This window comes from Callospermophilus lateralis, chromosome 1, assembly GCF_048772815.1.
Source record: "Callospermophilus lateralis isolate mCalLat2 chromosome 1, mCalLat2.hap1, whole genome shotgun sequence".
NCBI lineage: Eukaryota > Metazoa > Chordata > Mammalia > Rodentia > Sciuridae > Callospermophilus > Callospermophilus lateralis.
The window spans coordinates 22,779,125-22,794,047 of NC_135305.1; the positions used below are offsets into that span (position 1 = coordinate 22,779,125).

The 14,923-nt window shown below is 33.4% G+C and overlaps 1 protein-coding gene and 1 pseudogene across 3 annotated transcripts in view; one reads left to right on the plus strand and one right to left on the minus strand.

Moving 5' to 3' along the window:
* Nucleotides 1-14,923, minus strand: part of Mkln1 (muskelin 1) — a 336,778-nt gene that overhangs the window by 139,264 nt on the left and 182,591 nt on the right. The window lies entirely within an intron of this gene.
* Nucleotides 10,806-11,125, plus strand: LOC143402970 (immediate early response 3-interacting protein 1 pseudogene; annotated as a pseudogene).

Below are 14,923 nucleotides of genomic sequence, written 5' to 3' on the forward strand. Positions count from 1 at the left end.
TCTAAGTCTTAAATAAGTCTAAGTCTAAATAAGTCTAAGTCTTACTAAGTCTTAAATAAGTTCTAGAGGTCCAGAAGAAAACAATCAAGCAAAGGCGACTGAATAGACTCAAAAATAAAGAAAATGAAAACCCAGAAATTATAGATGATAAATGAAGAAAGCATTTTTTTAAGAAGAAAGAAGTAAAAAACTATGCAAAGTGTTTCTAAATAGAAAGGGACTGTAGTATTCATCTTCATGTGCCTAAATGTTGCAACATACAAGGTACTTATTAAATACTTGATAAAAATATATGAGTAGATAGCACTTAAAATAAATTACAGTGGATCCATCATAGCATGATACAGAACAGAAATTGAGTGAGATTAGCCTAGTAGGGTTTGGAAAGATGGAAGCTGAAATATATTTCTTCTGATCTCCACTCCTAACACTAAAGACAACTACTGAATACCTCTATTGAGCCCAGTCTATGATAGAGGCCAAAATAAAAATTAAGAATCCTGACAAATCTTGGTCCTAGGAGAAGAACCATGAGATCCAAGGATACCTCTGTCCCCAAGAGAAAGTCATCAACATGAGCTTTGCTGCGACAATCTGCTAGTCTTCCTATCCCATAAAGAGCTTCAAGAGAGCTAAGCTGGTTCTCTTGGTTCTCTTCACCTCTGAAGACAACAAGAACTTGCCCTCTCAGCTGAAAAGTGTCTGCCTGAACCACAGATAATAAACAACTCAAGAAATGGCCTACAAGACTGCCAGATTTGGGAGTTATGGAAAGTTTTCTTTACCCAAGGAGTTCATGCAACAGAAAGTTAGCATCAAAAAAATAAACATACAAAAGAACCAAGAAAATTTATAAAAAATAGTGAGAGAAAAATCAAATCACCAGCTTTTAAAACACTTAAAAAAAAAAAAAAGAATTGAAAAGATTTAAACCACTTTAAATCTTCTAAAATTAAAAGTAAAAGGAACTGGTATAGAAACAAACAGCTCAAAGAAACAGGAAATTAAGTCCAGGATAGATGGTAATTTAATATTTGATAAGCATTTTAATTCAGCAGTAAATGTAGTTGGCTTACTAAAGGATCTTGCAGAGCTGACTATCCATCAGAAGTTAACCCTTATCTAATACCATATACAAAATTAATCCTAATTGAGCATTTAAGCATATGTACACACATACACAAAAATCTTAGGGGAAAAAATAGATGCCAAACTGAAGAGTTGAGAAAATCTTTCTGCCAAAAAAAAAAAAAAAGAATATATATATATATATATATATATATATATATCATATATATATATGAAAAAATACATATATTTCATATATATATATATATATATATATATATATATATATATGAAAAGTAATTTTTGGTTATAAAAAACCTTTCAAATTTTATACTGTAAAAAAATACCATAAAGAAAAACAGGATACAAGCAACAGTTTAAGTGAAAGTTTTCAACTTATGACTAATAAAGAATTTTATTTAAAATGTGTAAAATATTATTATATTTAATGAGTATAATATGACCAACAGAATGGAAAATAAATAAAATACAACTCACCAAGTCATTCAACTGGTCAATAAATAAGGATAAAAAAAATTTTTTTTCTGGGGCTGAGGTTGTGGCTCAGTAGTAGAATGCTCGCTTAGCATGCATGGGTCACTGGGTTCGATCCTCAGCACCACATAAATGTAAAATAAAGATATTGTATCCACCTAAAAAACTTAAAAATAAATATTAAAAAAAATTTCTGTGTATTTTTCATGCCTGAGAAAAACAAAAGAATATTCTTTTCAAACAGTTAAAATTAATCTCTCATTATCAAAAATCAGCAAGAAAAGGTATATGTGCATTAATTACTCCAGTCTTTGTGGAAAATAAATTTGCAGCATACATTAAAATTTTAAACATACATGTTCTTTCATCTAGTACTCCCATCACAAAAATAAAATCACTGGTATGTAAAGATGTATGTATAGAGATGTTTAATGCAACATTTTTTACAGGGGGAGAAGGAGATTAAATTATGTAACATACTATGGAATATTATATTGCCATTATAAAAAATGCAGATCTATGCTGACTAACTCAGAGGGATTTCTACAACCTAAGATAGAAGCATGTGTAACTAGTTATTACAAGAATAAATTATTCTTTATGTATGTTTATATTTGTATGCAATTATATAAACAAGTGGATATTTACCAAATCATATAAAGCAAGTATAAATATGAACCCAAAATAAGTTATAAATATCATTACAATATTTTACTTATTTTATTTGTCATGTTGTTCTGGTTTTTTATAATATGCATAATTCACATAAACAGTAAAAATAATTATTGTAGAAAATAACATAGTTGAGATGACAACAAACTTCCAGTATTTATGTCAAACTGACTCATTATCATCATCAAATCCACCTTAACTTTTCTTTATTTTTTCTTTTCTTTCTTTTTTTGATATAGTTTGATATAGGTTCTTACTAAATTGCTAAGGCTGGCCTCAAATTGAGTTCCTCTTGAGTCCCTAGGGTCTCTGGGATTAAACTGAAAAGAAACTAAAAAGGCTTATTTTCCTTTTGAAATTTTTAGGCAACACATCATATCCCAAAATGTAAAGTCAGCTCCAGACTGCTTTTAATTTGCCCTCCCACAATGATCCTTCCTCAACCTTCTTCCACTCTCATGCAAGGCAAATAAGAAACTAGTTTAGGGCAGTGACTCTTAAAATCAGTCCCTCACCAACAGTAACAGAGCCACTATTGCTATGGTAGCAGTCTATAAAATGTGCTCGTTATTATCATTCCTCTTATATTTTCCAAAGACCTATAAAACCTACCATCATTAGCAGTACAGAGTCTTTTCTTTTTCTAATTCTTAGGACTAAGTAAAACTCATTAACCTCTCAAATTGCATATGTCAATCATGATACCAGCTCACCTCTCCATTTTCTAAAAGGGGATTATTCTACTCACAGGCACAGGACAGTGCAAAAGAGGATTATTCTACCCAGAGCCACAGGACAGTGCATTTAAAACTTAAATTGTAACATGTTAAGTTGAAATTTAACACAATTAGAATTGAAATTTTGCAGTAAGACATTTTGCCTTACAACTATCTCAAAGACAGCTAATTTAAACTGCCTTCCTCTTATGGCAGGAGATGAGACAGATCAATATGAAAAAGAAAAAGAAATTATAAGACAAACAAATGTATAAATAAAAGAACCAATAAAACAGCTAAATGATACAAAGAATAAGATATAAATGAAGGAATAAGTCAGTCAGTAGCATGATAAAAATGTAGCTGACAGAGGAAGTGAAGAGGAAGATTTTGAAGACCATGTACTCCAGGGAATAGGAAATAAAAATCAATGGTTTCTTAATTCCAGTTTCCAGGAATCTCTGCTCTGCCAACTAAAACAATGTGGACACAACACCTTACAGGCATCCCATAACTTTAATTTATACTACTGTCTAGAAAAATAAATAACCACAAAAAAAGTTATACAAAGCACAACTCAATGCCAAGGCTATAAGAATCAAATAAGAGTTACCTAGTAAGAGTAAATAAAATATCTACGATGCTTAAAATATTTACAACGCAAAATACAAATAATAGCTAAAAACTGGTTAAGAAGAACTGAAAAGGAGATGGGCTTGGGCTAAAATGGCTTCCTATTTTTATCAAGTTAATTTAAGTTTTAAATGTGCATTTTCATTTCTACCACATTTGGATTAAAAACCGAAGGTTAATAAAAATGAACAATAATTGCATATTTGGGCATAGACTACAAAGATAAGGATATGAGTAGTTAAATCCTTTTATTTTGATCATAAAAATTCATAGTGAAACACATGGGTAAATGAAAAATAGAATACAGTGTTGACTTTTTCCAAGTTAAATATCTCTATTTTTGCATATTTTTAAGTGTACAGTATCTATATATACACTACCAATTAAATTTTAGAAACAAACTATTAAAATTCAACCTTAGAATTTATTGGCTGGGCATGGTAGTGCATGCCTACAATCCCAGCTACTTGGAATCTGATCACTACCACTGTATAAAAGTATTGAAATGTCATATTGAATCCTATGAATATATACAATTATTGTGTGTCAATTAAAAATAAAAATAGCCATACACAGCAGTACATGCAGTAAACCCTGCTACTTGGGAGATTAAAAAGTTCAAGGCAGCCTGGGCTAAGAGACCCTATCTGAAAATATTTTTAAATGGTCTGGGGACTTAGCTTAGTGGTAGAGTGCCCCTGGGTTTATTCCAGTAAAGCAAAAAAATAAAGAGTTTATTGGACATTTTGGATTTAATTCAGGTCACCAAAATTTTTTCTTGATTAAACTTATGCTCAAATCCTATGTCTGCTTAGTAATATTCAGATTACTGCTGTTAAGAATACTTAAATATAAATAGCAGTAGTTGGGGGAAAATGGAGCATTTAAATTGTTTCTGCTAATGGCTCTTCAAACCTATCAGAAAATCCTCCAGATTTTCAACTGACACTCAAAAACCACTTCTAATTCTGATATAAAGAAAAATCAGTCATGTAAAGTATTTAAAAGAATGTAAAAGGATTCAACATAGGAATTCAACCTAGCTTTTTCCTTGGTAGTTTAAAAACACTCCTAAAACCTGCACCCTTTCAATGAAGTGATAAAATGGAAGGATCTACATCTAAATGGAGATGTAGCTATAGCAACTTGCCTAGCATGAATGAGAAAGGCCCTGGGTTCTATCCCCAGCACCGCAAAAAAAAAATAATAATAATAATTAATTAAAATATAATAATAATAATAGAAAAATAAATCAACTAAGAATCATAAGACTTTGGATCTTGGCCACCAGTTGATTGGATAACCCATCATATGTCTCAGAGCTTTAATTCCTTTATCTGTAGTGTGAAGGGAAAGTTGAGTTCCTTAATCTCAAATTTCTTCCAGCTCTAATCAGGGCAGTTTAGTTACATATTCTAGGAAACACCATTTAGGAGGCTAAATTAATAGTCTTTTAGACTTTTTTCAAAGTATCATGTATAATGTTCCTCCTACACATCAGTCAATAATAACACACACAAAACTAAAAAGTTTGTCTCAAAGTATAGAATAGAATAGTGATTATCCCAGCATGAGATAGGTGAGGGGGGAGAAAGAGATGAAGAGAGCTTAGTTAATGTGTACAGGGGTGCAGTTGGTTAAAAGGAATGACTTCTAATGTTCAACAGCAATATAGGATAACTAAGGTTGACAGCAACTGAACATTTAAAAATAGGTAGAAGGAAGGATTTTGAATGTTTCTGGCACAAATGACACCTCTGTGGTGATAGGCCAATTACTTTTGTCTGATCATTATACATTGCATACATGTATAAAAAATGCCATACTATAGCCCATAAATATATATAATAACTATGTGTCAATTAAAAATTAAAAGTCAAGTACAGAGGTACATACATATCATCCCAGCTGCTCAGCAGGCTGAGGCAGAAGGATTACAAGTTCCAGGCCAGCCTCAGCAACTTAGCAAGACCCTGTCTCAAAATTTGAAAAATAAATAAAAACAGTTAGAGATATAGTTCAGCAGTAAAGCAATTTATTATACTGGTTCAATCCTCAATGTTATAACAATAATAATCAAAACAACATTTTATTAAAAAGTCAAATTAGAATTTGAAGGAAAAAAAGTAGCAGTAAAGAAATAACAAAGAATGAAAACAATGTGTTTCCTTTAAAAATAACAATACATAATCAATTGATTATGTAACAGAGCTTCCATTATGTGTAAATACTCTGCTAGGTTAACAGTATAAAAAGGGAAAGAGATTACAATCTATTTTTTTAATACATATAGCACAAAATTTAAGAGAGATAAAAAAGTATACAATAAAATACTATAATTCAAAATGTAAAACAAGGATCAACTCTTAAGCCAATTTTACATATCTACCTCTAGAAAGTTAAAGAGTATGCTATAAATTACAGCTTTTTCCTAAATCAAATATTTGTACATAAAAGAGGTTTAGACTCACTTCCAAATATTTATCAATTTTAAGACAGGAGCTCAGCCAGTAGAGGAGTCAACCATTTGCTGGAGTTGCTCATAGTCAACAAATATTCACTGAATCCCACCATATGCCAGTGTGTTAGGCTCTGGGAATACAGTGATATTTAACATAGACAAGGTCCCCAATTTGTGATACTAACATTCAAATGAGAAGTACAAAATAAGTAGAGTTAAAAACAAGATAATTACAGACAATGCTATAAAAAGAAATAGGATGCATAAATTTTCACACACACACACACACACACACACTCTCTCTCTCTCTCTCTCTCTCTCTCTCTCTCTCTCTCCTTAGGGGGGCGGGGGGAGATAAAAAGTTACTCGTGGGCTGGGGCTGCAGTTCAGTGGCAGAGTGCCAGACCACCACGGCAAAAATAACAGGTTCTGGTGACAGGCGATGGGAGATTGGAAGAAATAGAGTCAACACACGCAGATCTTGAAGATAAAACAGCTGGGGTTGGATGGAGGCGCTGCTCCTCTCTGATGAAGAAGAAGGTCTAAAAAATGACACCAGCAATCTTTATTATATGTGACTCTAAATCAGATTAAAGACTATGCTAGCATTATTTTTTGTATTCAGAAAAGTTACAGAGTTAGCAACAGTATGCAGCTATTTCCTCAGTTACATTACAGTTGCAATGTGCAATGTTAAGAGCACTGTGCAGCTCTCAAGAAAGTCCATTGTTTAAAGTTACTAATTTGCAGGCAGATTCAGGAGCAGCAAAACTGGTGAAACATTGTGATTATCTTAGCAAGGAAGTTCCTTCATTCCAAGGAGCTGCCTGCCTGAGAATAAGGTCGAGGCTGATAAGACTCTAGCATGGAGGACATCTCCATAGCAACTGGGCATCCTATGCCTTTGCACTGAAACTTTCTGTTTCTGAAATATTCAAAAAGTGCTAATTCTAGATTCACCAAGTATGCCAATAGCCTTGAAGTCATCAGGGACTCAATCTCAGACACTGGTCTCCCAGTCACTGTCACTGCTCTCCACAGCAGAGCTTTTGCCTAGCAAGTGTGAGGCACTGGGTTCAATCCTTAGCACCACATAAAAATAAACAAAATAAAGGCATCTGTCCATTAAGGGAGGTGGAAGAGAGAAAGAGGAAAGGAGGGGGGGAAGAGATACACTCCTGTAAAAATGAAGGAAAAGTCTATTCTCCACAAAGGACCAACAAGTTCAAATCCAGGCAATAGGAAATAATGTGAATAAAGAAATATGAGAACTAGGGAAAGTCAGATAATATCTTTCACAGACTTCAAGATGTAGGTAAACACAGAGAAGGCAGGAAATCTGTAAGGGAGCCAGAGATATTCAAAAAGTGCTAATTCTAGATCCTAAGAGGATTTTAAAACTATGCTCTCAATATTTTCTCACTTTCAGAAAGACAGAGATCCACCCAGAACAGAAATTGAAAGAGAGAGAGAGAGAGAGAGAGAGAGAGAGAGAGAGAGAGAGAAGTAGGGGGGGGGGGCTAAGCAAAGCAAAAAGAATGAGAATTTGGCCAAAGAGAAAGAAAATACATAGGTGAGAAGAGGGCCAAGTGACAGAGACCTCAAAAAGTTTCACAACAGCAAAATACTTTTAAAGGGGCCTCTTCCGAAAACAAAACATCTGGAAAACATAGACACAAAGGCAAAAGACTTTATTTATTATTTCTCAAAAGTCCAATTTTTAAAAATACGTCGCAAATGAGAGGGGCCTGGAGCCACAAAGCTCAAAAACTACACTTGTCCATTCCTTCCCTATAGAAGTTTTTCCTTCTATAACTACCAGAAAACCAACTGGTTTATATACTAGTAAACATAAAAGGAAAGCTCACACTAAGATGCTGTGGGGAAAACAGCATTGTAACAAATAATAAAAACACTGAGCAATGTAGACCCAAAGAAAACTATTAAATTTAGTATTGCAAAATGACCTAAAAGTAATGAAGAAAAACATTTCCTTTAGCAGAAATAAACTAAAACTATAACAGATCAAAAATAAAATAAAATAAGACCAGATTCACAAGTGAGGGATAACAGTTGGGTTTTTTCCTTTTCCCCAGAAACAAAGATCATAAATTACAAAGAACCCCCCATACACACACAGAAAAAGACCTCTCCCTTGAAAATAAGGCCAATAAGGGAAAAACAAGATAGAAAATGAACAAAAATAATGAAAAAGATATAAAGGAAAGCAACAGTAAGTTGTTGATCTTAAAAATATATACTTGGAAGCAGACAGATATTTCAGACTGCTACAAGGAAAACTTCAAATTAAAACTGAAATCTATACACTAAGTGGACACATGGTATACTAGGTTAATTCAACCCAGAAGATACCTACTACAATTTTTTTTTTTAAGCTTTTGAGCATTCAGGTAAAAACATCAAGTCACTTATAAGAAAAAAATAAACTATATATAGGGGTGTGTGTGTGTGTGTGTGTGTGTGTGTGTAAAACTTAAAAGCTATACTTTTCATACAATCAAACAGAAATTTTAAGATACTCAGGCACAAAAAATGTGAGCCAAGGACTTTATAGCTAAACTGTTCTTCAAGTTTAAAGGCATACTTAACAACATATTCCTTGAGCTCTTCTGGAAAAAACCCACTAAAAAGCAAACTATACAAATCCCAAAATGACTTGAAAGCCCTAAAATGTGGTCATATGAACTAAAAACATATTTAGTTACACAACTAAAATTAAGGATGAAGGTAAGTACAACATAATAGAATATAAATGTGTACTGGAAAAAAAAACGTAGAAAGGATAAATCAAACTAATGAATGGCAAGAATAGGTGCAAGTTAGAACATTCTTATTGATTTCATAAAAAATATTAACTGAATTCTCCTGTCATATATAACAAATTAGAATAAAATATTTTAAAAATATTAACTGAAAGGAAAAGACTATCACTTAAAATTAGATGCTAGGAGATAATGAATAAAGGCTAGAGGTCCCAGCTAACTTCCTCAGGTAGACTTAAGAATATGACATTAGAGAATTTTAAAAAATAATTATGATTAATATCTTAAGGGCACTAAAGGAAAAAGTAGACAAGATGCCAGACATGTGGGAAATGTAATAAGGAAAGAGTCAGTGAGCTTGAAGATATGTCAACAGAAAGTTCATAAACTAAAAAGAAAAAAAAAATTGTATGGGGGAGGCAATATCCAAGGACGTTAAGAAAATCAAAAAGCCTAATTGCAATACAAGAAGAGAAAGAAAGAGAGGAAAGAAGGCACAGGAAAAAAGTCATTACCAGGGAACAAGGATAAGAATTACCCTGGAATTCTCATAAAAATCCCACTAGCAAGAAAATAGTAAGATGGGGCTGAGGATATAACTCAATTGCAGAAAAAAAGAAAACAGTAGGATAAAATATTTAAAGTTGCTGAAAGGGGAACCAAAAAAAAAAAAAAACCCTAAAATTCTATATTGAGTAAAATTACCTTTCAAAAATGAAAAATATTTCCTAAAGCAAAAACTAAGGGAATTTGTTACCCATACCAGTAATAGTAAACCAACTGTTACTTACAGAAATGTTAACATAAGTTCTTCAGAGAGAAGGAAATTATATAGGTTAGGGTTATGGTTTAAACATTAGGTGTCCACCAAAAGCTCAAGTGTTGAAGTGCAAGAAAGTTTAGAGGTGAAATGACTGGGTTGTAAGAGCCTTAATCTAATCAATGCATTGATCTGGTACTAACTGTAGGCAGGTAGGGTGTGGCTAGAGGAGGTGGGTCATTGGAGGGGAGCCTTCTTTTATGTATCTTGTCCCTGGTGAGGGATATCTCTCTTTGCTTCCTGGTTCCACGTTTTTAGCTGCTCTCCTTCTCATGCCTTCTGACAGAATGTTCTGCCTGACCTCAAGCCCAGAGCAATGAAGTAAGCCACCTATGGAATGAGACCTTTGAAACTTGAGCTCCAGAACTTTTCCTCTTCTAATTCTTCTTGACAAATCTTTTGGTCGCAGCAGCAAAAAAGCTGACTACAACAGTTAGATACATGGATCTACATAAATAGGGTAACAGATTAAATTAAGATTTTAAAAAAACTTTTTTCTTATTCTTAACTGACATTGGATGAGTACAGCATATAGATGAGTGAAATTCATGAACTACATTATGATAGGAGAGATACTATAGTTTGAAAAGTTTAATAGTATTAAGAGGTGGAAACTTCAATAAATGGCTAGGTTAGGAGGGCTCTTGCCGTCCTTAATGGATTGAACACCATTATTGTGGAAGTGGGTTAAACAAAGCAGAAGTGAGTTCTTTATAAGAGTTAGTTAGGCTTCGTTTTGCAATCCTCTATCCCCCCATTTGTCCTTTTGCGGTGAAATGATGTGGCAAAATGACACTGGCCTGTAAATCCTAGGCTTCCTAGCCTCCAGAATTTGAGCCAATAAATTTCTGTTAATTACAAACCCAATCTGTGTTATTCTGTCACAGCAGCACAAAGCAGACCAAAAAAGGTAGGAATAACAAATATTCTGATATAAGGTACCTGTTCTAGCAACATACACATTTAAAGCTAAATTTAGATTAATCATAATATGTATTACAAACTTTAGCACAACCACTTAAAACAATTTTAAAGAAGTATAATTGATATACTAAAAGACAAGAGAAGAAATCACATTGAACGTTCATTTCAAATCGGATAGAAAACAAGAATAGAGCGGGGGTGGTGGCGGCGCCAAGTCCGCTGCGGCAGCAGGAGAGGGTTCAGTTGGGCCTCGTGAAGGCTCCCGGTGACCATGGCCTTTACCCTGTATTCACTACTTCAGGTAGCCCTGCTGTGTGTCAACGCCATCACCATCCCGCATGAGGAGCGCTTCCTTGAAAACACTGGCTGGGGAACAGACCAGGGAATTAGTGGATTCGGAGAGGAACCAGGAATTAAATCTCAGCTAACGAACCTGATTCGATCTGTAAGAACTGTAATGCGAGTGCCATTGATAATAGTAAACTCAGTTGCTATCGTACTGCTTTTATTATTTGGGTGAACAACAATGGGAGAAATGGAGACCTAGAAGAAGAGATGCCAGTGAAGTTATTATTTCAGTCATTACTAGAATATTCATTTCTTAGCAGGCTTATATTTCACTTGACAAAAATGTAAAATTGAAAATAAAACCAGAGTTTCTATTTATCTGATTTAAAAAAAAAAAAATACTGCACTTGCAGTTTAATTACAGAAAGATCAAGTCACCAGAGGTAGTAGCTGTCCAGGATTGAAATACATCTGATTGCTGGCTATTAATAACAGTTTGTGCTATGGTAAAGATTGTTTAAAGGGTACAAGACTCTCTCTCTGGGTTGTTTGTTTGGGTTTTTAGATGTTTTTCTCACACTTCTCAGGGATGAATTTTTTTCCAAAGTTTTGAAGTTCCTCGTGACTTAGCTGTGATGTGAGAGTAATTATCCCCCTAGATTAAATTTAAAGAATTTTTAAGTAATTATCACATGTAAACGGTAAATAAGTAATTTGGATAATTTTATTTTAAACTGTTGGTTAAATAGTCTATATGGTCTTGTTATAAAAAATTAAGATTTATATATACTATAAAGGATAATACTATTTGATTTCAGGGAAAATTCTAATTTTGTAAGTCACCTGATGATTGTAGTCTCAAGTTCTTTTTATGCATTTTATTAATTGGCCTGAATAATAAGATCAAGCCAGTATCCGCATTTTCTTTGGTAGAAAAATCTGTATAGAAATGTCTGTACCCTTTTTACAATGATGACGACTTATTCTATAAAATCAGCATAAATATTAGCCTGCAATATCAACCCTAAATAATCACAACTAAACTATCCTATGTAACAACACTGTTTATTGTGAAGCCTTTACCTCCCAAAATATTATCATGTTTCCATTTCTTGGTGGAGCAGCACATTAAAAAGTGTGATTCTTAATTCTTCATTCTGTCAATAGAGCATTCATGCTAGATGTTGTTTTTTATTTTTTGTTTATATGTCTTGAATCATCTTATAAGGTTGTTTGCTTATCCCATAATATAGTTTTATGTAGAAAGGTTTAAACTATGTTAATGGTTTTTGTGAAAATTATCAGTTATTTTGAAGGGGTGGAATGGCATCTTTGTTGACAGAACTTTTGTAAATAAAGTTGAATTTTCAAATCAAAAAAAAAAAAGAAAACAAGAATAAACAAAGACAAGTGCACTGAATAGAAAACAGTTACAAATAATGTAGACACCAATTCAACTGTATCAATAATAAATTTATATGTGAACAGTCTAAACAAACCAATTTAAAAATAAAGACTGAGTGGATGAAGAAAAACAAAGTTCAAATACGTTATCTATTAAAAAAAAAAAAAACCTCACCCTAAAGACAAATAGATGAATATAAAGAAATGGAGAAAGATATTATCATGCTTCAAATAGAGAACTGAGTAGCTATATTAATATCAGTCAGACTTAAGAACAGAGAGAATCATGAGGGATATAAAGAGAGGCATTAATGAAAAAAGTATTAACCCTCTAAGAAGACATTACAATCCTTAATGTGTCTGTGCTGAACAAAAAAGTGTCAAAACACTTGAAAGAAAAACTGACAGAACTGCAAGAAGCACTACTATAACTGGAGACACCAACCTCCCTCTTTTAGTAATTGACAGATTCAGTGGGCAGAAATTCAGAATACCACTGAACTGAACAGCACCATCAACCAACAAGATTTAATTGATATTTAAAGAATACTTCATCCAACAATAGCAGAATATAAACTCCTTTCAAATGCAGTAAGGGCTGGGGAAGTAGCTCAGTGGTACAGCATTTGCTTGATACATGGGAGGCCCTGGTTCAATCCCTGGCGGGGGGGGGGGGGGATATCAAGCATATTATAGAACACATAATTAGTAACATGAAAGGACAGAATATTATGCAAAGTATGCTGTCAAACCATAATGGAATTAAATTAAAAATCATTAACAGAAAGATAATCCTAGAAATCCTAGAAAATCCTAAAATAATTGGAGTAAACAACAAATTTCCAAGTAACATATAAGTCAAAGAAGTCTCAAGACAAATTCAAAAATATTTTGAACTAAGTAAAAATGAAAGAAAATAGTCAGCAAAATGTGTGAGATACAATGAAACCAATGACTAGAAGGAGACTTACAACATTGAATACATGCTAGTTAATCAGATTTAAAAGGTTCCACCCTAGGAAACCAGAAAAGAAAAGCAATTTAAGAATAAATGAAGTAGGAAAAAAATAAAACAAAAATTAGAGTAAAAATGAATGAAATTAAAAACAGGTAACACAAAGGAAGAAAAATTAAACAAACAGTTGGTTACTTGAAAAGACCAATAAAACTGACTAGCCTCTAGCTCGGTTAACCAAAGAAGAGGGGGGCAGAAAAGATACAAATCACTAATATTTGTTGAAAAGGAAGCATCACTACTGATCTTAGATATCAAAGGATTATAAGATGAATATTACAAATAACACTATTCTCACAAAATTGATAACACAGATGAAATTGACCAATTTCTTGAAAGACATAATACTAAAACTCAAGGAGACAAAGCCAATAACTACTAAAGAAATTCAATCAATAATTAATAATCTTATTCTTCAGCTGTCCATTAACATATTCTTAAATGTATAAAGCTATGGATTGACTTGTAAAGAGTTTTCACATTTAAGTTTCAGTCTTTTTCTTTTACTTCTGTGTCAGTGTATAGAATGCTACAATAATTAAAAACAAGAGATTGGGGCTAGGGATGTGGCTCAAGCAGTAGTGCGCTCGCCTGGCATGCGTGCGGCCCAGGTTTGATCTTCAGCACCACATACTAACAAAGATGTTGTGTATGCCAAAAAAAACTAAAGAATAAATATTAAAAAAAAAAAAAAAAAAAAACAAGAGACAAAGTCTGTTTTTTCCTACAAGGTTATTAAATTTCATGTCATTCAAAAAAATAATAATAATCTTCCAAAAAAAGAAAGCATCAGGCCCAATGGTCTCACTAGTGATTTCTACCAAACATTTAAGGACAGTGATAATTCCAATTCTCTAAAACGTCTTCTACAAAATAAGCAAAGGAAACATTTCCTCTATGAGACCAGCATTACCCTAATATCAAAACCAAATAAAGACATCCTAAGAAAAATTTCAGCTCAGTATCTTTTATAAATATAGATGCAAAAAAATTTACTCAACAAAATATTAGCAAATCAAATTCAATTCATGAAAGTAATAATAGCATAATCAAAATATTTATTCCAGGTATGCAAGGCTGGTTCAGCATTCCAAAAACAATTAATACATTCCATCAATAGGTAAAAGAAAAAAAGTTATATAATAGATACAGAAAAGGCTTTTCAAAAAATCCAATATCAATTCATAATTAAAAACCCAAGCTAATTAGGAATAAAGGGTGCTGGGAGCCATTAGCCAAGTAGGTATGACAATTTCCTTGCCAGCGTACCCCCATGTTGCTTAGTGGAAGGACTCCTGGAAGGTGACCTTGCTCAAGGACCAGGGCGGATCCGTGTTTAGGGCGTTCCCGGTTTAGGATAATCCGGGTTTAGGGCGTTCCCGGTTTAGGAAGGTTATTCCTGCTGGGAATAGGGCGTATCCTGCTGCCTGAGTTCCTCTTGAGTTCTCACGGGATTCAGACAGTATTTTTGGGAGACAGAAGCCCAGTGGAGGTGTGGATTCAGGCAGAGAACGTGGATTTCCCCAGAACGTGTTTGTAGATGGCCGGTGTGAGTTCGGGAATAAAGAATTACTGTTTGAATCTACAAAGCTGTGAGTGGCTCGTGATTTGTGCCCAGCCAGACTGGGGCATTTGGTGGTCCGT